Source organism: Rhinolophus sinicus, chromosome 5 (genome assembly GCF_057876585.1).
Source record: "Rhinolophus sinicus isolate RSI-liver-muscle chromosome 5, RSI-T2T, whole genome shotgun sequence".
Classification (NCBI taxonomy): Eukaryota; Metazoa; Chordata; class Mammalia; order Chiroptera; family Rhinolophidae; genus Rhinolophus; species Rhinolophus sinicus.
Window position 1 is genome coordinate 20,648,064 of NC_142505.1, and position 21,976 is coordinate 20,670,039.

A 21,976-nucleotide genomic window follows, 5' to 3' on the forward strand; every position below is an offset into this window, starting at 1 on the left:
ATTCGCACAGAGTGTTAATGACTCAAAGTCTTCACTTCTTTTGGAAGTATTTGCATTTTTGCATAGGGGTTCCAGGATACCACCACTGAACCCCAAATAATAAGGATAGTTTTAAAAAATTCCAATGCCTAGACCCCATCCCAGATTAACCGAATCAAATTTCTTGGGAGAGGGACAAGCATGGGCTCTTTTTTAAAGTCTCTACAAGCGATTCTGATTATGTAAAGGATCATTGATTGAAACACATGAAAAGAAAAAAGCTTTACCCATTAGGAGGATTCTCCCAGAAGAAAAAGATTTATGTTTTAGTGCAGACATATTTGGCTTGACAACCTCAACACGCTAAAAACAGACTTGTTTATCTAGTAAAATCATAGTATAAAAATCATCATCAAGTAATCTGAGATTAATTTGTGTTCAGTAGACCGTCATTACCTTTTTATCTCTTCAGCAATTTTTCCTTCAGGGAAGTGCCCTCCTATACCCGATGGACCTGCCAATCACATGATCCTGACTCCCCAGGCAAGAGATTGAGCCCATGACCCAGGAGCCAGACGATGCCGCTCCCTAGACACAGGAATTGATCCAGGGTTGAGCACATGACCTAAATAAGAAAGCTCTTCTCCTTCTGAGTATAATAAGCACTAAAGTGCTTAAAAGCCTGAGGTAAGTAAAAACCATCTCTGCTGTCACATGAAAAGAATTATCCTAAAAATGAAGTCTTTATAGTAGAAAGTCAAGTCACAAGATGAAGACAGTCAAAGCCCCTATGACTCGGTACCTCTAAATGCAACTGTACCTGAAGCAGCTGCCCCTTGGGTTTCCCAGTTATCTAGGTCAATAAATTCCATTTTTGCTTAAGCCAGTTTAACTTAGATTTCTGTTACTTGAAATCAAGCAGTTTCTAATACATTATGTTACCCAGATCCAGCTGATGTAACCTCATTTTTTGAAATATAAGTAAAATTTACTGGTATTTTCTACCCTCTATTCTGTAGTAATTCATTTTCCTTTCCCAAGATTTCTGCAAGTGCTCATGTGAATACAGTTTCCTTATTGCATTTAGCTCTAGCTCCTTCCTTTATGTCTGTGGAAGTCCGATAATCCCATGGGGATGCATTTCTCTATAAACCACACTAATTCAGACATGGAATTTAGCCCCTCTACTTTGACATTGCCAGAAACTACTAACAAGGATGGTGGGTGTGTGTGTGTGTGTGTGTGTGTGTGTGTGTGTGTGTGTAGTTAACTTAAGTTTTGAGGTTATAGAGGGATGTGTGTAGCACAGAAAAACAAACAACCAGAACTGACTGAATGTTAGACATGCCTTCTCTTTAAAGCCATGTAGAGTCCCCACTTCTGGAAGGACTCTTGCCCCAGTCACTTTTCTGAACCTTCTCTACTCTCCTACTATATTTCTTGGTGCTGTTCCTCTTCCTCTGCCTCTAGACCTTGTACTCCTGTTCTAACTTTCTTATTGTCCTGATTTCTCAGCCTTGGGCTGCCTCACCCAAAAAGCCAACTCTTTTTCTATTATACGCAACAAGTGAACCTCATTCAGCCCTCCCTGTGCAAATACTAATATTCACTGATGTCCTCAGCTAGACAAAAGGACCATCTGCCCAGATCTTCAATTTCAGCGATCCAGAGGAATTGACAACTTTATGACTGCAGGCTCACCTGTTTCTCTCCTTAATGTGTCATGGTAAATTGAAGAAAGCACTATAGGGATTTACTTTCCCAATGAAATGCATCTTAGCAGAAAAGGCATTTCGACTCAGGTTTGGATTCAAATAACAATTTCCTCTCGTAAACACACCCATTTTGATTAGGATATCCTGAAGAACACCTCAGTTCTCCATTCTTCTATGGAGATAGCATCATGCACATAATGACTGGATAGAAAGATTATGGAAATTCTGAGCAAAAATTTCTGTTAGATGAAATGACCTGAAATTAGTAAAATGTTAGCTCTAGTCTAGGGGTCAGAGATGGAGAGGAGCAGACAGGGTGCTGAACTGGCAAATAATATTTTCTCTCTAGGGCAAGGTTTGTCCACAGTGGCATTATGGACATTTGGACTGGATTATTCTGTTGTAAGAAATGTCTTATGATTGTAGGATATTTAGAAATATTCCTGGTATCTACCCATTGAATACCAGTGGCATAGTGCCCTTTCCCCATCCTTGTGACAATCAAAAATATCTCCAGACATTGCCAATATCCCACTGAGGATAGCATTCCTGATGGTTGAGAATCCCTGCTCAGGAGAGCATTCTGTAAGAATATACAACATAAAAGAAATGGGCATTGACTGTAGCATTATAAAATGTCTACATATAACCTATTCTATCATAACCCAATGAATACAACTTTAATTGCTTTGTTTCTGTCATTTTAAATGATACCTCAACCCCTAAATCCAATTTAAATATTAAGGTAAGAACAGAACGCTTACTTACTATACTAATTTGTTTTAAAAATAACCCAGGCTGGTACACACCTTTGGTGATGATACATACTTCAGAAGTATTCTGGGAGAATTAGTACTTAGCAAATGCTTTAAAGATAAGACCATATTAAAATTATTAATGCAGATTTTAAAACTCATATTGTTTTGAAAATGCTTTTTGTAGGAGATGTTCTGAATTTTTAACATAAAACCACTACTCATCTCTCCCTAATTACTTGTTAGTGGATTTTACATATGCAGGACTGGCTGTAGTGCTATGTTTATTGGTCCCTGACTTTAAATACTCATAAAATGTTTGTTTGCAGAAGGTGACCTATTATATTACACTGTCATAACTGGCTCAGATTCTTCCCCAAGCCATTGATGGACCTTAATTGAAGAACATAAGGGAAAAGGAAGAAAGAGATGGGTGTGGCCTAAGCCACAAGTACTAACATGGTGTGTGGCGAGAGGACCAAATTCCAGTGCCCTGAAAGGCTTAAATCTAGAATTCATGCAGCCCTATGGAATTACAGGGCTATGATTTTGGGAAGTTTGCACAATTTACACAGATCTCCATCCAGGCATGAACTGAGAATATACAGAAGATCCAAAGTGCAGAAATTATAGTAAAGGTTGGGTTTGGTGGCATCTCTTCAAGTCACCGGAAAAGCAAGACTAATTCTGGACTTACCAGACTGGTGAGAATAAGTCTTCTGAAACATCTCAGAAGGTCAGGTCTGGTTCATAAACTAAGAAGGTCCATGGTTTCTCATATTTGAGGGGCTATACCTGAGGATGCTGGAGATGGCAGACTAGCCTGATGTATCCACGAAGATATTCTTGCACTCCATGTATCAATGAAATGGTTCTTAGTAATTTAAAACATGACTCTGTGGAGAGTAACATGTCCAAGAAGAACCTGACACTTGCCATGATAGTGAAATAAGAACATATGAGTGACTATTCCTAACTACATACTTAAACGTCTTTCTTTAGAGACAAGTTTCTATAGCTCATACAGACAGAGGTGGAGAGGTGGCATTATAAGAGATAAGGAGAAAGGGGATGAGAATGGATCTGTCAGGGGCAGAATAAGGAAATTGCCCCAAATGTTTCAAATCAAATGACAAAATTACTTGGCAAGAGTAAGGGACAAATAAGGGATGCTGAGGTACGCAGACATAAGCAGCATTAGGAAGCCATTACGACTCCACCCATAAAGCCAAAGAGACAAGAGGAGAAAAGTATTGTAGGAGCTCCATAAGCGCTGGAGCCATGGCAGAAGGCGTCTCTGGTCTCTGGTAGAAGCTGAGATCACACAGCTACTGTCAGAGACGGGGTTTTAAAGCAGAGAGGGAACATGGAAGAAACAACCTGACCTTCCTCTTCAGCTCTCTGACACCAAACCCTACTGAAGGCATTTGGCAAGGGAGCCTGGGTGTTGTAGTCCAGAGGGAACATAAGGACAGAGAGTAGATCTAGATGGTGAGGCAAATGGAGAATAATTAACACAGGAATGAACATTTATTGATTTCCTACTATAAGAAGCAGACACTGGACTGGGCATTTTAAATAATTAAAGGCATATGTAGATAGAATTGGTGGGTGATTTGAGAACACCTTTCCCAAGTATTTTCCCTAACAATTTGAAATCTCCACCATTCAGTAAGATTTGGATTTATATTGGTGTACTGATGGCTTTCTGGAAGAGTAACTTTTTATATAGGTAAGAAACATAGCTTGGCAAAGGTTTATAAGTATGCCCTTAATTTTTTTTCATAATTCTTATAGGGATGTCACCTAAACACAATTATTTAATGGAATATGTTTGTTGGTTAGGTCAAAAATATCATGCGAGTTTGTTTGAAGTGCTGCTTAAATGGAGGAAGAAATTATGGAGAAGAGTGTGCTGATGGGAGATAGTGATTGCTATTTTCAAATGCCTGATGGGCTGTCAACTGAAAGAGAATTTGGATCCTTTCCTTACAGCTGTGGGACTTAGAACAAAAGTTGAAAATTAATGGCTCACAATCCAAATCTAGCTGTAGATACCTTCCTTGGCTCTCAGAATGTTGGCCCACAGAATGTTTTAAAGGTTTTGAAATAGTTGCCAATTTAAAAGTTGGAGATGCCACATAAAGATTCCATCTTCTGGTTTCTTTGAGGGGAAAAATTAAAATATCTGGGATACATTTCTCCAGAGAAACAATAAATGAGAGCTGCAAAGTGGCATGCTCTTCAGTCGACCACAGTTCCCACCACTCCCTCTCTTAATTCACTAGCTTGTGCCCACGTACCAGACGCCACTTATTGTAACACTTGAACTTTCTTATTTTAATACCTGATTGCTTAACTCGTGTATTATCTGCCAAGCCTCTGTAGGCATTTAGAATGTGAATGCCCTGAGTTAGAACGGGTAAACAGAGAGACACACATTTTCACCTGGTAATAAGGCTGAGTACCCCAGAGATGGCACTGATCGCCATGGTTGACAATGAGTTCACTGAAACTGACGATTTCCAAGGGAAGTTGGACCATCATTTGGCAGCAACTCTCCAGAGGAAATTTAAGCATTGGATGATATTTTAAAAATCCCTTCCCTGAGATTTTACTGGTGTTTAGACTGATTTTTATTTTTTTTAAGTTATAGACTATTTCTCATTTACCTCTGATTCCAGCACAGGAGCTAGTATATGGTTAAAGCAAAGTAAACATGCTATGTCAGATAATACAATGATTCATTAACTATTTCTTATTTTAAGGCCATGATGTTTGGAAAAAAACTTATTTTGTTTTAAATCTGGGAAAGATGATACATTAACCTATTGTTGTTCATCAACAAACCAATAATCTTATCTGATTATTAGTCAGATAATAAGATCCAGCAGTCATGAGACTCTGAATAAGTAAAGCTTAAAAAGGCATGCAGAGGTAAATTTTAAAAAGACCAGAGAAGGTTCCAAATAATGTTTCTATCTTTTAAAATGTTGAAGAGATTACTCTAGTGAATTACATAACAGAGTTAGTCACTTACAGGAAAAAAAAAAAGGTGCTGACAGTGTTGGGCTCAGCAAAAAAACAACAGGAAGAGAATTCCACTAATAGTGCAAAAAATCTGGAGTGTGACTACCTCTGATTATCTGCTTAAAGACAGTGGCATACAAAATACTTTACTAAGTTGAGCAATTATGTATATATTATATACATATTTTTATATATATACATATATGTGTATATGTGTGTGTGTGTGTGTGTGTGTGTATATATATATATATATATAGTTTTATTAAATTACATGCACATCATTCCTAAAAAGGAAATTTAAAAAAAAATGAATACCTTCATAAAGAGCTCAAGACCTTCTTTTGTCCATCCATGAGAGGGGATGCTGACATGGGACACAGGCCCAAATCACTACTATTTGGTCTTGTGGACAGAGCATGGAGCTTTGCTGTAATTGTAGAAGCTACAGTGCTGTGAGCAAAAATGTTATTAACTATAGGGCCCACATAGCTTGGACTCTTTGGATGTCCTGTCTTTTTAGAATTTCCCTCTCTTGAAAGTTTCCCCATGTCACTGGTAAAGTAAGATGGCCCTTGAGCTCCTTTGAGATATCTCTCTTTGAGTTTATTCTTTCCTGCCCTTTCTTGCCATAGGACTCACAAGAGGTTAAGGGTCAAGTTAAGGTGTGGCCAATGGGGAAAGAGACCAAGGTGGTACTATGACTTGATTTTGATCTAGCCCACAAACAGAAAGGAATTTTTGAGACCCAACCCTAGGCCAGCTACTCACCCAACCAGGAATTTCCAAATAACACCTTGGAATTAATACCTTAGAATAATAAACAGCCGGCTTACTTCTCTTGTGCCACTATAACTCCATTTCCACACAGTACTATTATCCTTTGAACTCCTTTAAAGTTTTCCCATATGTTTAGAATCAAATCAAAATCTCCCCCATAGTTTGCAAAGCCCAACATGATCTAACTCCCTTCTACTTCAATGAAGTAGTTTCTACTGAAATGAGTTTCATGCAACTTTCATTTACATCTATCTATGCCCCACCCTACGAGTCATTAATCTCTTTCTTAAACATGCCAAGCTCATTCCTTCCTGGTGGGCTTTCTTTCACATGCTGTTCCTCAGTTTAGAACACTTTCCTCCATCTCCCTGCTTGGCTGGCTTTTTCTTATTTTTCAAGTCTAACTGCCATTTAATCGGAGAAACCCTCCGTAACTACATACATCTTGCACCCACAACAATCTTTAGCATTACTGCTTTATTTTCTTATTAGTAAAAATCACAATCTACATTGGTTCATTTCTTGTCTTTCTCTCTCTTCCATTAACGTAACGTAAGCTCCGTGAAAGCCTAAAGGAATGAGGCCCCAATTTCTGGCACAGTGCCTGGCCAAGAGAGGGCTCTCTCGCTCTCAAATGTTTGATGGATTGTGAACAGCAGGCATTTGCCAAGAATGTCTATACCAATATTTCCCATCTAGATGCACAACAGGATTTGGTCATTCAGTAACAAATAACGTTCCACAGTCACAACAACCAGGTACGCGCACAAGTCAGAAGTGAAAGCTCCATAAAGTAATGAAGGAGTTAAAAAGAATAAAAGGCAACATTGGTTGGGGTGAACGAAGCAATGCTCTACAGGAAAGGAGCATGTATTATGAATCTTTTAGAAGTGTTGGATCGATAGGTAGAAAAAGGAGATGATATGAAGAAGGAGTAACACAAATGAAAGATTAAATTTAAAGGCCTGTTTACAGACTGATATTACACCAATGGAGTGAGAGGGTTCATAAGCGAATAGTGCGAGTGAAGAGCGAGGAAGGAAGTTGGGGCTTATATTGGAAAATCTGGAATGGCATGACAAAGCGTTTGAACATATCTCCTTACATCCCGGGAGTCGTGAAAGACTCTAGATCAGGACACTGTCATAATCAGGGACATCATCTTGGGGAAAATTTGTGTTGCAATGATATTTAAGATGGATTACAGTGGAGAGAGACTGAAAATGAGAAAATCATTTAAAGGGCTTTCACAGTCATTTGAATGGCAGCACTGGGTGCCTAAGATACAGTTTTGTGAGTAGAAGAGGAAATAAAGACATCAGTGTCAGAGACATACTGGAGGCTGAAGCTTGTGGGTGTCGGAGATGATACAGAGGGAGATTTTCGTGAAGCACACGATGCGGCTTATATTCGGGGAGAAAAGAAAATAAGAACAGGCTGGGTTGGGAAGAGGAAGCACTGAGTCCGACTACAGGCACGTGGTTTGAGTTGGAGGAGGACGTCCAGAGAAAGACGTGCTACAATTAGTTGGAAATGAAAATTCAGGTGTTTGGGTTTTGTTTTTGTTTTTCATTTTTGTGTTTTCTTTTGGGGGGGACGGTAGGTTAGACCATGAAATCATCCTCTCTGGACATAATAATTTAAAGGGTGTGGAAGCGTTCACTGACAAAAAAAATACAGAAGCCAAGGCACAAAGAGAGAAGACAGAACCTTGACGCACATCTACATTTTGGGGTCAGACAGAGGCATAAGAAAACAAAGGAGTTTTGTCAGGTAGCTCCAAAATAGACTGAACACCTGCTCTGTGTGTCAGAAGTTCAAGTTGCTAACAATAGTATAAATAAAAGCATCTATTTATCTTCCAGCATGATTCTTCCTGCAGTATTGCAAATGTCTTATTAATGTCACCCACAATATCCATTTATTATGGCTGTTTATTATTCATCTTGAAGTGACAGCATACTTGGCACTTGCTTAAACACTTAAGAAGATACATTTTCTGCTGTGACAGATGTCAGGTAAGGTAAAAGAAAACCAAGACTTACGATCTGGGTTTAAAGATACAAAATTCCTTTGTGTGAATTCTCTCCCCCTCCAAAGAAGTTTTGGAAGCAATTCCGCTGGTGTTTATTAACAGCGAAAATCACTTTCTACATGAATTATGGTGCTCTGTTGACTTCATAAAATTGAGGTTTTTATACCTCTCCGCACTTCAGTCTCTATAGGGGATCTACAGCTGATAGGCAGAGTTGCCTGAAGAGAGTGGAACCAAGAAGTAAATGGCGGACCTGGTTGAATACGCAAGATTCACAACGATAATTTCAATTTTTATAACCCAAAGACGTCTTTCTAGGATTTATTACTTCGTACTTTTTCTTATCTCATCTTGAACTTGATTAATAGCCTCCAAGTTCAAGGCTCCAAAGGCTAGCCTTACCTAGCCAGCAAACCTTACTTTATGTCCTTAGACCAGTGGTCCCCAGAGTGTGCTCTCACAGTATTAGCCCCACCTGGGACTCGTGAGACATGCACATTTTCCAGCCACACCCCTGACCTAGTGATAAAAAACTTGGCTGTGGGGCCCAGCAACCTGTTTTAGCACCCCTCTCCGGGTGATTCTACTTCGAGAACCACTGCATTAGACCAATGGTAAAAATTCCAAGGAGAATTCCATTGCCTACAGGACAAAAATCTCAATAGTAAACCTCATCAAAGCATTTATTTTACAGATGAGAAAACAGATCTTACTACTGTATTCCATGCCTATCTCCATTTGGAGCCTATCTTAAGAATATCAATAAAAAGAACTCCAAAATGGTGATCAATAAAACATCTAAAGCAAATAAATTGGAAAGGAGTGTGATTCCAGTTTGAATTGATAATCCAAGAGGGCATGGTGTAAGAAAATACAATTTTAAAAATTGATATTAAATAAAAATTTACAATAGGTAATAATATCAGCATTCACTTTAGAAAATGATAACGAAAGTTTATTATCTGAAAATACGCATTTTTCCAGCACTTCCATTATAGCGACCAAAAGTCATATATCATTTTGTCTATCACCACCACATCCATGGCGGTAAAACTGATATGCAATCCTAGTCCTATTCTCTACTAATAGGACTCAGAGCTCCTCAAAGACTGAAATCTTAGCTAATAGTAGAGAAGAACCAATATGGGTATAGAATATTTTGTTGCCTTTAAGCAAGAGACTTTCAAAAATGTCTCAGGAATAACGCTGAAAAGACAAAGGAGAATGCTTAAGGGGGTGCCTGCATTGCAATAATTTGAGCAGCAAGAATATTCTAGCTCACTGGAATAACTTATGTCTATGAAAAGCCTTGAATCCATAATAATACTCAACAATGAAAAAGTAAGGCATACAAAAAGATCATTAAATAACAAACAGATGGGCAAGTTTTAAAAATATTTTTAATAGGTAGGTTAGAGGTTTGACATATATAGATGTTGTTACTTTTACTTGATGTATATTTTAATATATGGATACATGTTTATCTCAGTAAATAGAAAGGAATGGCTACAGTGAATTTTAAGTCAAATAACTCAAGAAAAGTTGTAGAGTTTTCTTCATGGATCAAAGAAGTGATCTGCTGCTATGGACACACATAATAGTGAGTAGAGTCCAGAAGTGTGTTGGAAGCTAATGCATGAGGCAGTGTCCCCAAGAAGAGAATCTGCTGCCCAGTGTCCTTCTTTCTTTCCCTAGATGAAGAAACTGTTGGATGTGTTTATTAAAAAGTACTGAGAAACTAAGGCATCACGAAGTAAAGGCTCACTGCCTGGGACTAAGATTTGATGGATATAGAAGCTCTCAGGGGCTCTCCGTGTTGCTAGTATAAGACAAGGGCTTCCAAAGACTCATTGACATAGCAACTGAACCTTGACTCTTAACACGTTGCGTAGGGATCACGAGAATCTTCACGAGGGATTTAAACCTCGCCGTACGCAACGTGTTAAGAAAAAACTCAGGCCAGTAAACATCAGCCCAGGACTGAATCAACTTTGAAAAGATCCACTAAGATCCAACATGTCAATCAAAAATCAAGTTGACTGATAACTCAAAATCTGTAAACTCAGCTGCTCTGAGACTCCATTCTTTTTCTTTCAAATCTAGCAAGATTACTGTAACTCTAGGAAAGTAAAACACTGACAAGTATAAACAACAGGGAAGGGATAAAACAAATTTAGAAATAACGAAGACATAAATCAAACCCATAGTATAAATACCTCCTACTCAGTTAAATGCAGGTATAATACATTTTGAATCTCATTGTGATTATTTGTGTTGTGTGTGTGTGTGTGCACACGCAGGCACATGCCAGTTGATTTTAACGTCTGTAACGCTTTTAAATGAAATTTGCAGAGATTTTATTGAAATATTTCAGAGAATTTGTCTACTTAAATTTGTAATCAGATTTAAATATTTAAGATAATTTGATTCGTAAAGTATGTTTTATTAGTGGCCAGAGTAGCATGTCAATGTTTAGGAAAATAAATAATGAGATTTAAAATGTGGGCATGAAAAGGTTTTTCCTACATAAAAGGTCCTTGGTCATTTAAGATCCTAAAAACTATGTTATTCTGATTTTTTTCTCCTCATAGGAATCTTGCCTTAATCTTGTATAAAATATAGCCTCACCCTCCAAGACTTTAGCAAAGAGTGAGAAGAAAAGAGATAAGGCAGATTCTGGTATATACTATAATTCCATTTACATCTCCAATAAAATAAACATCAAAGTCTTTACTGGGTACCCCATACAGGAAACACGTTTCTTTGTGTGTCCGCCCAACAACAATAAAAATAAATTAGGTGTGTGATGCCTGTAACAAAGATTCAGGCACATTTTCTTACTTTACAGGATTGACATTTTCAACATTTATCTTTCAAAGCAGCAGTAGGTCAGGCTGACATGCTTTTTAGAGCATTATAACTTGAACTTAGAGAATTTTCAAAGATGCAATCTCATTTAGAAAACTTCCATGCCAAAAAAGCAAACCTCTTGTACAAGAGTCCTGATCAATGCACTAGCTACTCCGCACAATATTCAATATTCCTACGAAAATGTCCGGGCACAACAAAGGCTGGCAGACAGAGTGTCTTGGAGCCTCTTGTAATGGAATGTGACAAGAGCCAGGCACTTTAGGCAGGCTCAATCAATGTTAATTGAAGCAGAAGTTATTCAAAGGCAAAAAGGAGTCCTTGAGAGGTGAAAGGGGGTTTTAGGATTGTGACTCTCTCCTTTCCCCATTATCCCCTTATATTTAATTACTTGTTCTAGCCGGTGAATTGTAATTTGATTTGCCATCAGGTGATTCTTCCCGGTCTCGTATGTTTGTTGAGTCTTTCAGTTAAAGGAAAATTATCTCGTAACCTGTGGAGATGCCTATTTCACAGGAAGGAAATTGTTCTCTGACAAGTGGGTCTCAGATTCACAAGGTCTCTTTTCCAGTTCCTAACATAGCAGAGGTACCAGTAGAAGGACACGGTGAGAAACTGTTTAGTCCCGGATGATACCGCTGTATCTTCTCTGGAACATTGTTATTTCTATAATTGACCAGCACCAGAAATTCTAATTCGCTTGGGCTCCCCCCCACCCCACCCCCAAGCAGACTCTAAAGCTGGAAGTTATATGCACATTAACTACTTATTGGGGTGTTGATCCCAGGCAACACTGGTTGAGAAGTGAGTGTGTGAGACAAGGAAACAAAAGTATCTAACAAAAGTGGGTTAACAAATTAGTTGCCACCAAGAGCAACTGGAGTGTCACCTCTCTGGGGGACTCAGAACCAGTGCAGAGCATGCCTCAGTCAGTCCGCCCAGAGGGTGAGGGGGCTGGGGCATTTATATACCAATTTTCTTCAGGCTTGGTTGAGGGCTAGTCTCGGTGGGGAGGGGAATAAACACCCAGCACTTCTGAGCTGGAATGCATGCCGATGCCCCAGCCAGAGAAAGCCCTCAGAAGAATGGACAAGGTGCCAACTATATTCTGGAACAATCAGCCTGCAAATATGTAACTGCTTTAAACTCCTGTAGTCCTTCTAACAGATACACAATAATACCACCTTCTGGGTAAGCTGTTGGTGGGAACTGGAAAGAGGTTATTTTCCTCTGACATGAATAATGTCCTTTGATACACACTAAGGAACTAAGGTTAGAGTCAGCATCATTTTGTTCAAGAATCTAATATTGTTTCGCCTTTAGTCGGTGCTCTCATTTACCCTTGAGATACCTCTTGGGATCAACATTCACATCCAGTTAGGACTTCCCCTGGATACGATGCACTGAAACCTTAGAATGCTAAATAGAAGTGGAATTCAGCATAAGGTAAGCTAAACCGGGACTCCATTCAGAAGTATATGGTTTTTTTATTCTACATTTAAAAAATGCTAATTTTTAAGTAAAACCTTTACTTTTCATATTGATTTGCAATTAGTTGGCATACACTTGCCAAGACCTTAGACAACGATGGGAGAAAACAGGCAGGAGAGGATGATAATTAATAGTCCCAAGTAAGGACAGGGAAGTTCCAAAGGTGAAGTTCAAAGTCAGAAGCCAGAAAAGCAGAAAGGGACTGGGACTCAGAGAAAGCAGCTACCTGTAAGCACAGTGGGGAAGAGGCCAAGCTTTGGACTCAGGAAGACCTCGTGCATCCCAGGTGTGAGTCTCACCGTAACTGGTGAGGCAGGTAACTAGGGGGCCTGGCCCAATTACCTAGCCATTTCATGCCTCGGTTTCTCAGCCAGGAGTTAAGAATGCCTACCTCATGTGGTTGTTGTGACAATTAAGTGAGCCGGTGCTCATAAAGTGCTGTGCTCGGTGACCAGCATAAACTAAGTACTTAATTGTTATTTGCTGTTGTGTCATTATTACCATTTTCATGACTTCAAGGTAGAAAGTAGAAAACATTCTTTCTGCTATGCATGGCTTGAAGTCCAGGATTAATATCTGTGGGGCTATAATGCACCCCGTGGCAATTAGAAAACCACATCATAGGCCACTCACTATGGAATGAATTATCTTAGCTTTGTCTTTGCTTCACATTTGGTCATCCTGAAATCTCCGATGGGGTGGTGGACAGTGCTGGGGTTTTCTCAAAACTGCTTTCTACCAACGTGGCAGATATAGTCTGAGAAGGCCTAAGATGGGTCGGATTCTTCCCTGCAGTGAATAAGACCTCTTTGTCAGAATTTAGAGAGAGACTCGCCTGCCCTCCAATGGCACAGACCCAATGTTGCAAACAGGTGGGAAAGACGATACCTCACACATCTATGTGTGTGGCAAATTTCACTTTCTGTAAAAGCAGTAGTGTCATTTCTGTGAAGGAAACAAAAGAGCTGCCCAATTCTACAGAAGGAGGAATTAAGGTGTTTGGCCATGTGGTCAAGGTAGGAAGTGGCAGAGTCTCTTCTCACTCCTGTCCCATGAATCTTTACCTTTTATTCGAATGGCTTTAAGCAAGGAGGGCTAAGAAGCTAAGAGGTTACTCAGCGCTCTTAATCAAAGCTGAACTATAAGGAATTAAAATGTTCTTTCAATTCTGCATTCACGAGTAAAATAACCACCATTTATTGAGTGCTGCCACGTCCCAGTATGTTTATAGTGTGTAAAGTAGCATCCACGTGATGTCTCTTACAGGCACTTGTCACCATAGCCATGGGCAGTGCCACTGTCCCCATTTTACACATGCAGAAATGGAGGTTCAGAGAGTTTGTGGCTTGTCCTACAGTCTCAGAGAAATGAGTGCGGACTGCAAAAATTAGAGAAGGATGGCAGATGGTAGTAGCACATTGGCCTAACAGGGTTATGCCACAGCTAGAGATTTCTAGAGTTGACTATAATAAGAATAGACAGGTTGACCACACACACGGCCCCCATGTGTAAGCAACGCATAGTTCTAGTGACACTTCTGAAAGAGCAATAAGGTGGCATCCAGCTGAGAGCTTTGGCAGGTTGACCACTTGTAGGTCTGCCTTGGACCTTCTTACAAAGCCACTGAAGACACAGGATTGCAGGAAATTGACAGAGACCTTGTTGCTGAGTCAACTAAAGGTGTTTTATTGCAAGGCAGGCACAGTTACAGAACATGACAGAAGTACCACAATTTCTGTAAACCCAAACACAGAAGCGTGCCTTGTTCTCTAATTCCTCCAAAATGGGTAGATCCACAAACAGACCTGAGCAACAGTGTTCGTGAGGTCAGTTGATCTCCAGTTTGTGCTTTGCCTTAGAAAATGGCATTTGGAAACCATCCACTTACTGTTGTTAGCTTACATTCGGGGTATTTGAAGCCACTTTTGATATTTATAATTTCTCCCCCATTCTAGCTGCAGGATCAGACAGGAATTAAATTTCAGCCTATTAGGTTTGTGTTTCTTTGTGGCGTAACATATATATCAAATAGCATGCAAGCGCCCCAGGTATAATATAAGCTTGATTGTATTTCAACTCCAAGCGATACCACATTGAGATCGCTTCAGTAGCTAAGCAAATGTGACTCAGGCCATTACCTGGATCCAAACTCAAAAAAAAGAAATCAAGAAAGAAAACATATTTTTAATCTAAGGATCAGTACTACACAAATCAAACCATGCAGCCCCATTTACTAGGTAACGTGGGATTGCAGAAAAATCCCTACTGACAGAATTTGTTCATAAATAAGGCTAATGTCAGCGACAGAATTATACTTTCGAAAGCAATTCTTTTCTTATAATTCTCAGGGCCAAGAGAAGAAAAAGAAAAGACAGAGGAGGAAAAAAGGAAGAAAAAAAAAATTCCAACCAATCAAAAGCATCCAGAACTGGGCGTTATACAATGATGGCAAAGCAAAAACAGTCCAATCCAGAACCACAGCTCAGAGAGCTTCATCGGAAGGGGTGCTGGGCTTGAGTCCCACTTCTTGGTCCCAGCTGCTTGTTCTGCCCTGGGGACCAGCAGCATCTTCCTCACTGCCCTTCAGCAGTCCCCCGGGACACCTGAGAAGATGGTCTGTCCTCTGGCCAAAAAGCAGAGCCTGTGAAAGGATACACAGGACAAAGCCCATCAGACCTGGGCCCAAACCATCTGCTAGCTAAAGGTCGATGGAGTCAAGGGCAGAGGGAAGAGTGATGTTTCCTCACCTCCTCCAGGCTTGCTTCCTGCCGCCTCTCCAGAACGGTGGCTTTATGCTTTGGATCAGCCAGTGGCTTGGAATCTTTGAGATCTTGTAGTGAGCTCACTGGGGGTACCCATCACCTTTCAGTCCATGATATCTCTGTTGACAAGAACATAAAATAAATACCCCTGCATCACTGGTCTATGGAATCTTGAGGAGAAGGAGGCAACAGAGCAACACAGGCACACAGAAAGGAGGGGAGGGAGGACGAGAGAGAATAAAACTCAGAAAGGATACTCTACCTGCTACCTTTCCCTGGAATTCCCCCAGGCAGTCGTATCCTGGATGGGAGGCTTGAGGTGATTTCTAAGACCGCCCAGAGGTCTCAAAGGTCTGAAAGGTCAGGAAGCATCATTCCATTGCCATGCGGGCACCTGAACTCAAAACTCAGGTCCTTGAGAACCTCAGCCAGCCTTGCCCCAACTCTCCTGAGTGGATCCTGTCACTGAAATACTACATAACAGAGAGCAAGATACAGTTGAAAATTAGCAGAAGGTCCTCCTTCCTTTGTCCCGGGGTCACAGTCAGGGGAAAAGTAAGGGGCTGGGGTTGGAGGGGTATCAACAACTGCCTGGTCTTCTCTTCAGTGACTTCAATCTTCAACTTCAAACTCTCAACGTGCCACCAAGTGAAAAGTCTCTAAGAAGATGTCTCCAGGCCCACAGTACATGCCCTTTGGGTCAATCTAGCATTGCTCATTGACTCTAAAGCATCACTGGGGTCCTGGATAATGTTTCTGTCCCAGTCAGGCTGCCTGGGGCAGAAGAACTCCAGAAATGGAGCATGACAACTGGTTCCACTTATGACCTTCCTTTCCCAAAATTCCTAGAAAACCCAGGGCTACCCATTTGTCCTTCATATACTAGAACCTGTCTCGCCGGAACAGAGGGTTGGTAGCCTACCAGTGAAGAACGCAGGCTGAGAATCAGAGGAATTTACAGTGCTACCAAGAAAGGCAAAGCAAGAAAGGCATTCAAGAGAAACGTAGCCCAACAAAGCCAGTTCCCAGTGGCGTACCCAAGGGTAGGGGCTGGTGGGAGTGGTCTGTCCTACGCACACATAATAAAGAGGGCACATTGTATGTCAAGAATTTAAAAGCAATAATAAAACTAAGAATCAGTCTGCCTTTTACCACCACCATACACTGGCGATTCTAAGCAGCGTTGGTGACAAAACACTCCTTCCCACCCAGGAAGATCCCCTCCTAGACCCATCATGGCAAACTACCCATGGCACCCTAGACCTGCCAGAGTCTTTGCTTGGGCTCCTCTGCCTGTAATAATTTCTCCTCCAATCTCATCTGCCCACATCCTACCCATCAAGCTCCATGTCAAATGCTGCCTCTTCAAAGGAGACTCTCATGTGCCATCCCTTCTTCCTCTTAACTCCTAGGGCAATGTATCTGTATTCTTCTATTCCTACCTTATATTATATTCCAACATGCAAAAATGGTATCTTCCCTGTTGCTAGACATCAAGATGCATTGTATGGGATTTGGAATTGGGCCTGGGTTACAATCCCAGCTCTCACTCTGATCTAGCAGTGTGATGCTAGGCTAGTTTTAATAACCTCTTTACCCTTTTTTCACATCTACACAATGAGACTATCTCCTACCTCATAGGGCTGTGGCATTAAATTAGATAATGTACATAAAATATCTAGCCTGAAATAATATGCACCCTACAGTTATTTGTTTTTTCTACTCTCATCTCAAGGGTAAAATCGTATTCTTTCGTCGTTGTCCTCCCCTCCCCAGTCCTGCAGGACTTCCCAAGATAAGTCATAAAATGGGGAGGGTATAGAAATGCAAGGGTATTAAAAAATGAGGGTAGAGAATACCTACCACCTAGGCCTGTGTGGAAGATTAAATGTGTTCATTTTTTAGATCAGAACCATGTGCCTGGTATGAGTTCTAGGAATGTACGGGAAGTAAATTAATCTTGTGAGTCAATGTAGGACTTTTTGACTCTATGAAGCACTCCAAGTACAGATGGTCAAGATGCTGTTTACTCTGCTTCAAACGCCTCCTTGTCGCCACCAAATAAAAACACCAGGGGGTAAATCGGGACCTCAGAGTGTTTAGAAAATTGCATAGGGTTAGAGCTAAGAGACCTTCCCCCCTTAGGTAACATGTGTTGATAATTCTTGATGTGTCAGGTACCAAACTAAAAACATTACAAATAGTGTCTTATTTAACTTTCATCTGAGCCCTATAAGGAGCTGCCTGGACTATCTCTATTTTACAGATGTAACAACTGAGGCACAGAGAGGCTAAGCAACCTGCCCATGAGTGCACAACTAATAAGGTGCGGAGCTACGTTTGTTAAGTAAGTTTTACAGCCACTCTCTCACTAGCTGTGGGTCTACGGCAGAGCTTTCTGTGCGAATGGAAATGTTCTGTGCTGTCTCATATAGTAAACACTAGCCACATGTAGCTTGAGGCTAGTGTGACTGAGGCACTGGATTTTACATTTCACTTAATTTTAATTAAATTTAAGTAGCCACCCATGTCCAGTGGTTGCCACATTGAACACTTCAGGACTATCATGTCTTCAAGGTACCCCCTTGTTTTGATGCTGGAGATGACGTGAGTTGCCCTAGGCATGAAGTCAGGGCAGAATCTTCAAAGGGGACAGCAGGGCTATGCTAATTATCCTCCAGCTTTGGAGGAGGAGGATACACTGGAGCTTGAAGCCCAGATTCCATCATTCACTGGTTGTGCCCACAGCACATTAGTTCACCTGCCTGTGTATCTGATGGCTTTTCGGAGAAGGAAGCATAACACCATTTTTAGGGCCAATGTGACCATCAAGTAATCTAGCATATGAGAGAGTGCTTAGTACACAGCTGGTACAAGTTAAGGTGAAGCTGTGGCACCCACACGTCACTTATAAAAAGTCCTCTCTCCACGCTTAGAGAGCAGGAGAAGAGAGGGAGAGAAAGTCATAATAGAAATGAGGCAGGGCCCTGTGAGGTTTTCCACCTGCATTCCACTTAGCATGCCTGTGTGTCACGGAATGAGCATGAGCTGAGGGACACACATCTGTTTTCTCAACAGACTCTCAGAGTCTTAATGCGTGAAGCTAGTGTTTATATGTGATTTTCCCCTAATGCCCTGACTTTGGAACTTAATCACGACTCCACCCCAAGCTAAATAAGGGCCCTTCATGTCATTTCCCCCGAACCAAATTCCTATGTATAGGCTGTTATTATGATTATGTCTATAACTGAGCAGCAACGCTCCTTACCCCAGCCAGCTGCTGGATACATGCTTGTTCTTGCTAGTTCACTCAGACGCGCATGCACTCTCTCTCTTTCTCGCCGGCGTGTATGCACACGTGGTATGCTCTCACTTTCTGGGTCAGTTGTTAACTTAATTGTCTCTCGCCTCCAAACCCACCTGGTTTACAGGTGTGGGGGCTGGGACTCTGTAGATCACCCCTCTTCTGGGCCAGCAGGCTCCCTGTTAGATCTGCCCGCAGTGGGTGCCCCTCCTGACTGGAGGCAGGAGGAAGAGAGGCGGTGACTCCTTATTTGTCTCCTACTCTGTCAGCATGGCCACAGTGATAAGTCTTCACCCTGGGAGCAGTAACTGGTTCCGGTGTGAGCAACTGACTCCACTTTGCAGTTTCTCTGTATTCCCAGCATCTGTTTCTTTGTGCCCCCTTCAGAGACACCAGCACAGCCAGCCGTCCAGTGCTTCTTCCTCTGGGGCCTGGGATCCCCTTCGCAAGGTATTTACATGTTCATTGACCTGACTTCTTCTTCCCTGTGTTCCCCCAGCCCTAGAGATATAGCTGCATCCTGCCACTTACTACCACTGTGACCCGCAGTATCCTTTTGTACCTCTTGGATTGTCCAATACCTGGTTAACCAACGAGCTGCCTTATCTCCAAACACAAAGGGACGTGAAGCAGAATCCCAACAGGCCTTGCTAAGCTTCCCCCAGGTTACAACACTTACCTCAGACTCCTTAACCTCTCATGTTCCTCATGGCAGCCCACTCTTCATCGCACCTCACATAAAAACACACAAGTCTAACTGTTTCTTCAGATCTTCACTTGCTTAGGAAGGCTCCATGACATATAAAATTTGTATTCACTAAATCTGTATGCTTTTCTCCTGTGAATCTGTTTTTATCACTTTCAGGCCCAGCCACACGGCCCCTAAGAGGGTTGAGTAAAACCTTTTCTTCTCCTATGCAAGTCTTCACACTCATTCTTTCTGTGAAAGTACCTGGTGTAGCTTCTGTCTCTTGACAGGCCCTGACTTCATGCTCTTTTTCCTCTACCACGGACAAACTGTCGCTATGTCCATAAGAATGTATGAGCATGTCCTACATTTTTTCCCAGATAAAAGCTATCAATAAATTATCAACATATCCTGACATTTCTTGTATAGATCCTCTCTGCCCAGCATCTAAATACAGGATAGAAAAAAGAAATAGAGCACACATCGAATCATGTAATTTGACATGTTAGAGGGTAATTAACCCCTGAGCTCATTCCATGTGCCAGGGCGGCTAAAAGCAAGGTAAAACATATAGATGTTTCCACTAACAAAGGTCAACATGTGGGAGTCCTTGCAGGAGGCATTTGCTAAAAGTCTAGGGTGCAGGTCTTCTGTAGCAATAGAGCAACAACTAACTATGTCAAGTTAACAGGAGTCCTTGCAGTGCCGTAGCCATTGACAGTCTTAACTTCCCCTACTGCCAACTCTCTAGAGAAGGTGCAATACAATACAACATATTGCAATACCAAAGGAGGCTACATTATATCAGATCCACTTCAATGGGAATGCCCTCGACCATCCCCACCTCCACCCACCCCAATGCTGTCAGTCTCATCCTTTGTAAATATAGTGGGAGACCCGGGAGGAGTCTCCACTGCTTATTGGTTACCACCCACCTCTTCCACCTAGGTGACTTGAAGGAAGGACACGTTAAACTATAGCATCTCCAATCACATTAAGCTCTCATTCTTCTGAGATGATTCCTGTGGATGAGTCAGAACTTCATGCCACAGATCAGGTGACTGTCCCACAATCCATGTTGTGGCTAACCCACCTGCCAGCCCCAACATGACTGGCAGCTGAGGCATGTCTAGTGGCTCAGTGGGCATCCTGACTTGGAGCAGCCATCACAACCTGGGTCTGCAGACTCCAAATTGCCTGCAATCTTCAGCTGGTAGCCTGGACCTTCTTTCCTATGCCACGTGAGCCACACGCCTTCAGGTAACTGGCATATGAAGCCTATGATTTCTGGCTTCAATTTCATCCGCTGTTAATTCTGGTCTTCATAGACAGTGGTTTCCTCCATGTTCAAAAGCCCAGTCTCCTTTCCTTTCCAAGCATTGCTCTCATTAACAGCTGTAAATATAGTTGAAGCTGTCCATATTCTGCCTTTGTCCCTCAGCTTTTCCAAGGCCAGCCTCCAACTGCCATTAGCTTCATCTCTTTGCATGAGGATTTTCTCCAAAAACTGCCTGGGCATTGCAGTCCAGGAACATCTGGGTATTAACTCGTCCTGAGAGGAGTCCTCAATCAGTGGCTGATAGAATCTGAGGGATAATTTTGATGGCATGGTCTTGGCTGTTCCCAGAATTTCCCCATAGGCTTGAGCTCCAGTGTTCGTAGTCATCCACAACTGGCTCAGCAACACACCTTTTCTTTCCTTTCCCTGTTTTCCTTTCCCTGGCCTTTTACTGGTGCTCCCAAACAAACTACTTGCTCTCAGATCCTTGTCTCCGGGTCATTCCTGGTGAACTAAAACTTACACAGTAGAAAACTACCTTTGCCCAGCTCCAGTCACCTCAGTCTTTTCAGCAAATGCTTCAGTTTTCTGTACATATAGCTATAAGTATACATAAATATGTATTCCCAGGCTATGTTAATTGGATTTATAAACAACAAACAATGTATGTCGGGCTAACATTTGAGTTTTCATGTATTTTGCTTTGTGCTGGTTCTGTCTATCCTGAAAGCTGATAAGATGTACAAAGGCCAGGAGTGCAGTGCCTCCTTCTTCTATAATTTTCCACGATACCTGGCATGATGCTCTGCAAAGTGAATATTCAATCAGAGCTGACAGAGAAGAGGCCATAGAGGTCATGTCCATCTGTCTCATGGGCTTGTCAAGAGTGAGAAAGCTCCTAAGAGAAGGAAATTGTGATGCTATTTTCAACCCTCTGAAGGATGAGCCTGGAAGACCAGAATGGAAGCTGGCACCGAGACAGGGCACCAAGGTAGGACACCAGAGTCACATGGCATGTATGTGTTAAGCCCTACATGCCAACAGGATGGGAGATGCTGCATCATTATATGTGTTCTCTTAGCCTATTTATGAGTGAGAGTCAAGTCGGAGGCAAACTGAGCTAGAAGAGCTAGGTGGGTCAATGTTAGGTCCATTCCTGGGAGATCTTTCTGGAAAATCTCGGGCCTTGCTGAAAAGCAGTAGCCATCTGATTTATTACGCACCTCAAAGTACATCACGGAACAACTGGGTGCTAATAGGTGAGGGACCAAAACAGGTAAAGAGGAGGCCCTA

General features: G+C 41.6%; 1 protein-coding gene and 1 long non-coding RNA gene across 14 annotated transcripts in view; both read right to left on the minus strand.

The window, feature by feature from the left end:
• The window catches only part of RBMS3 (RNA binding motif single stranded interacting protein 3), a 1,228,141-nt gene that overhangs the window by 1,054,104 nt on the left and 152,061 nt on the right, over window positions 1–21,976 (minus strand). The window lies entirely within an intron of this gene.
• Window positions 14,296–20,226, minus strand: LOC141567193 (uncharacterized). 2 transcript variants are annotated; one of them, XR_012489631.2, is made up of 4 exons: window positions 18,833–20,226; window positions 15,675–15,885; window positions 15,398–15,531; window positions 14,296–15,291 (listed from the first exon to the last, which is right to left on the minus strand). It is a non-coding gene; the product is annotated as an uncharacterized LOC141567193 (long non-coding RNA). The 2 variants fall into 2 exon arrangements; XR_016021282.1 differs by having other exon boundaries at window positions 18,681–20,226.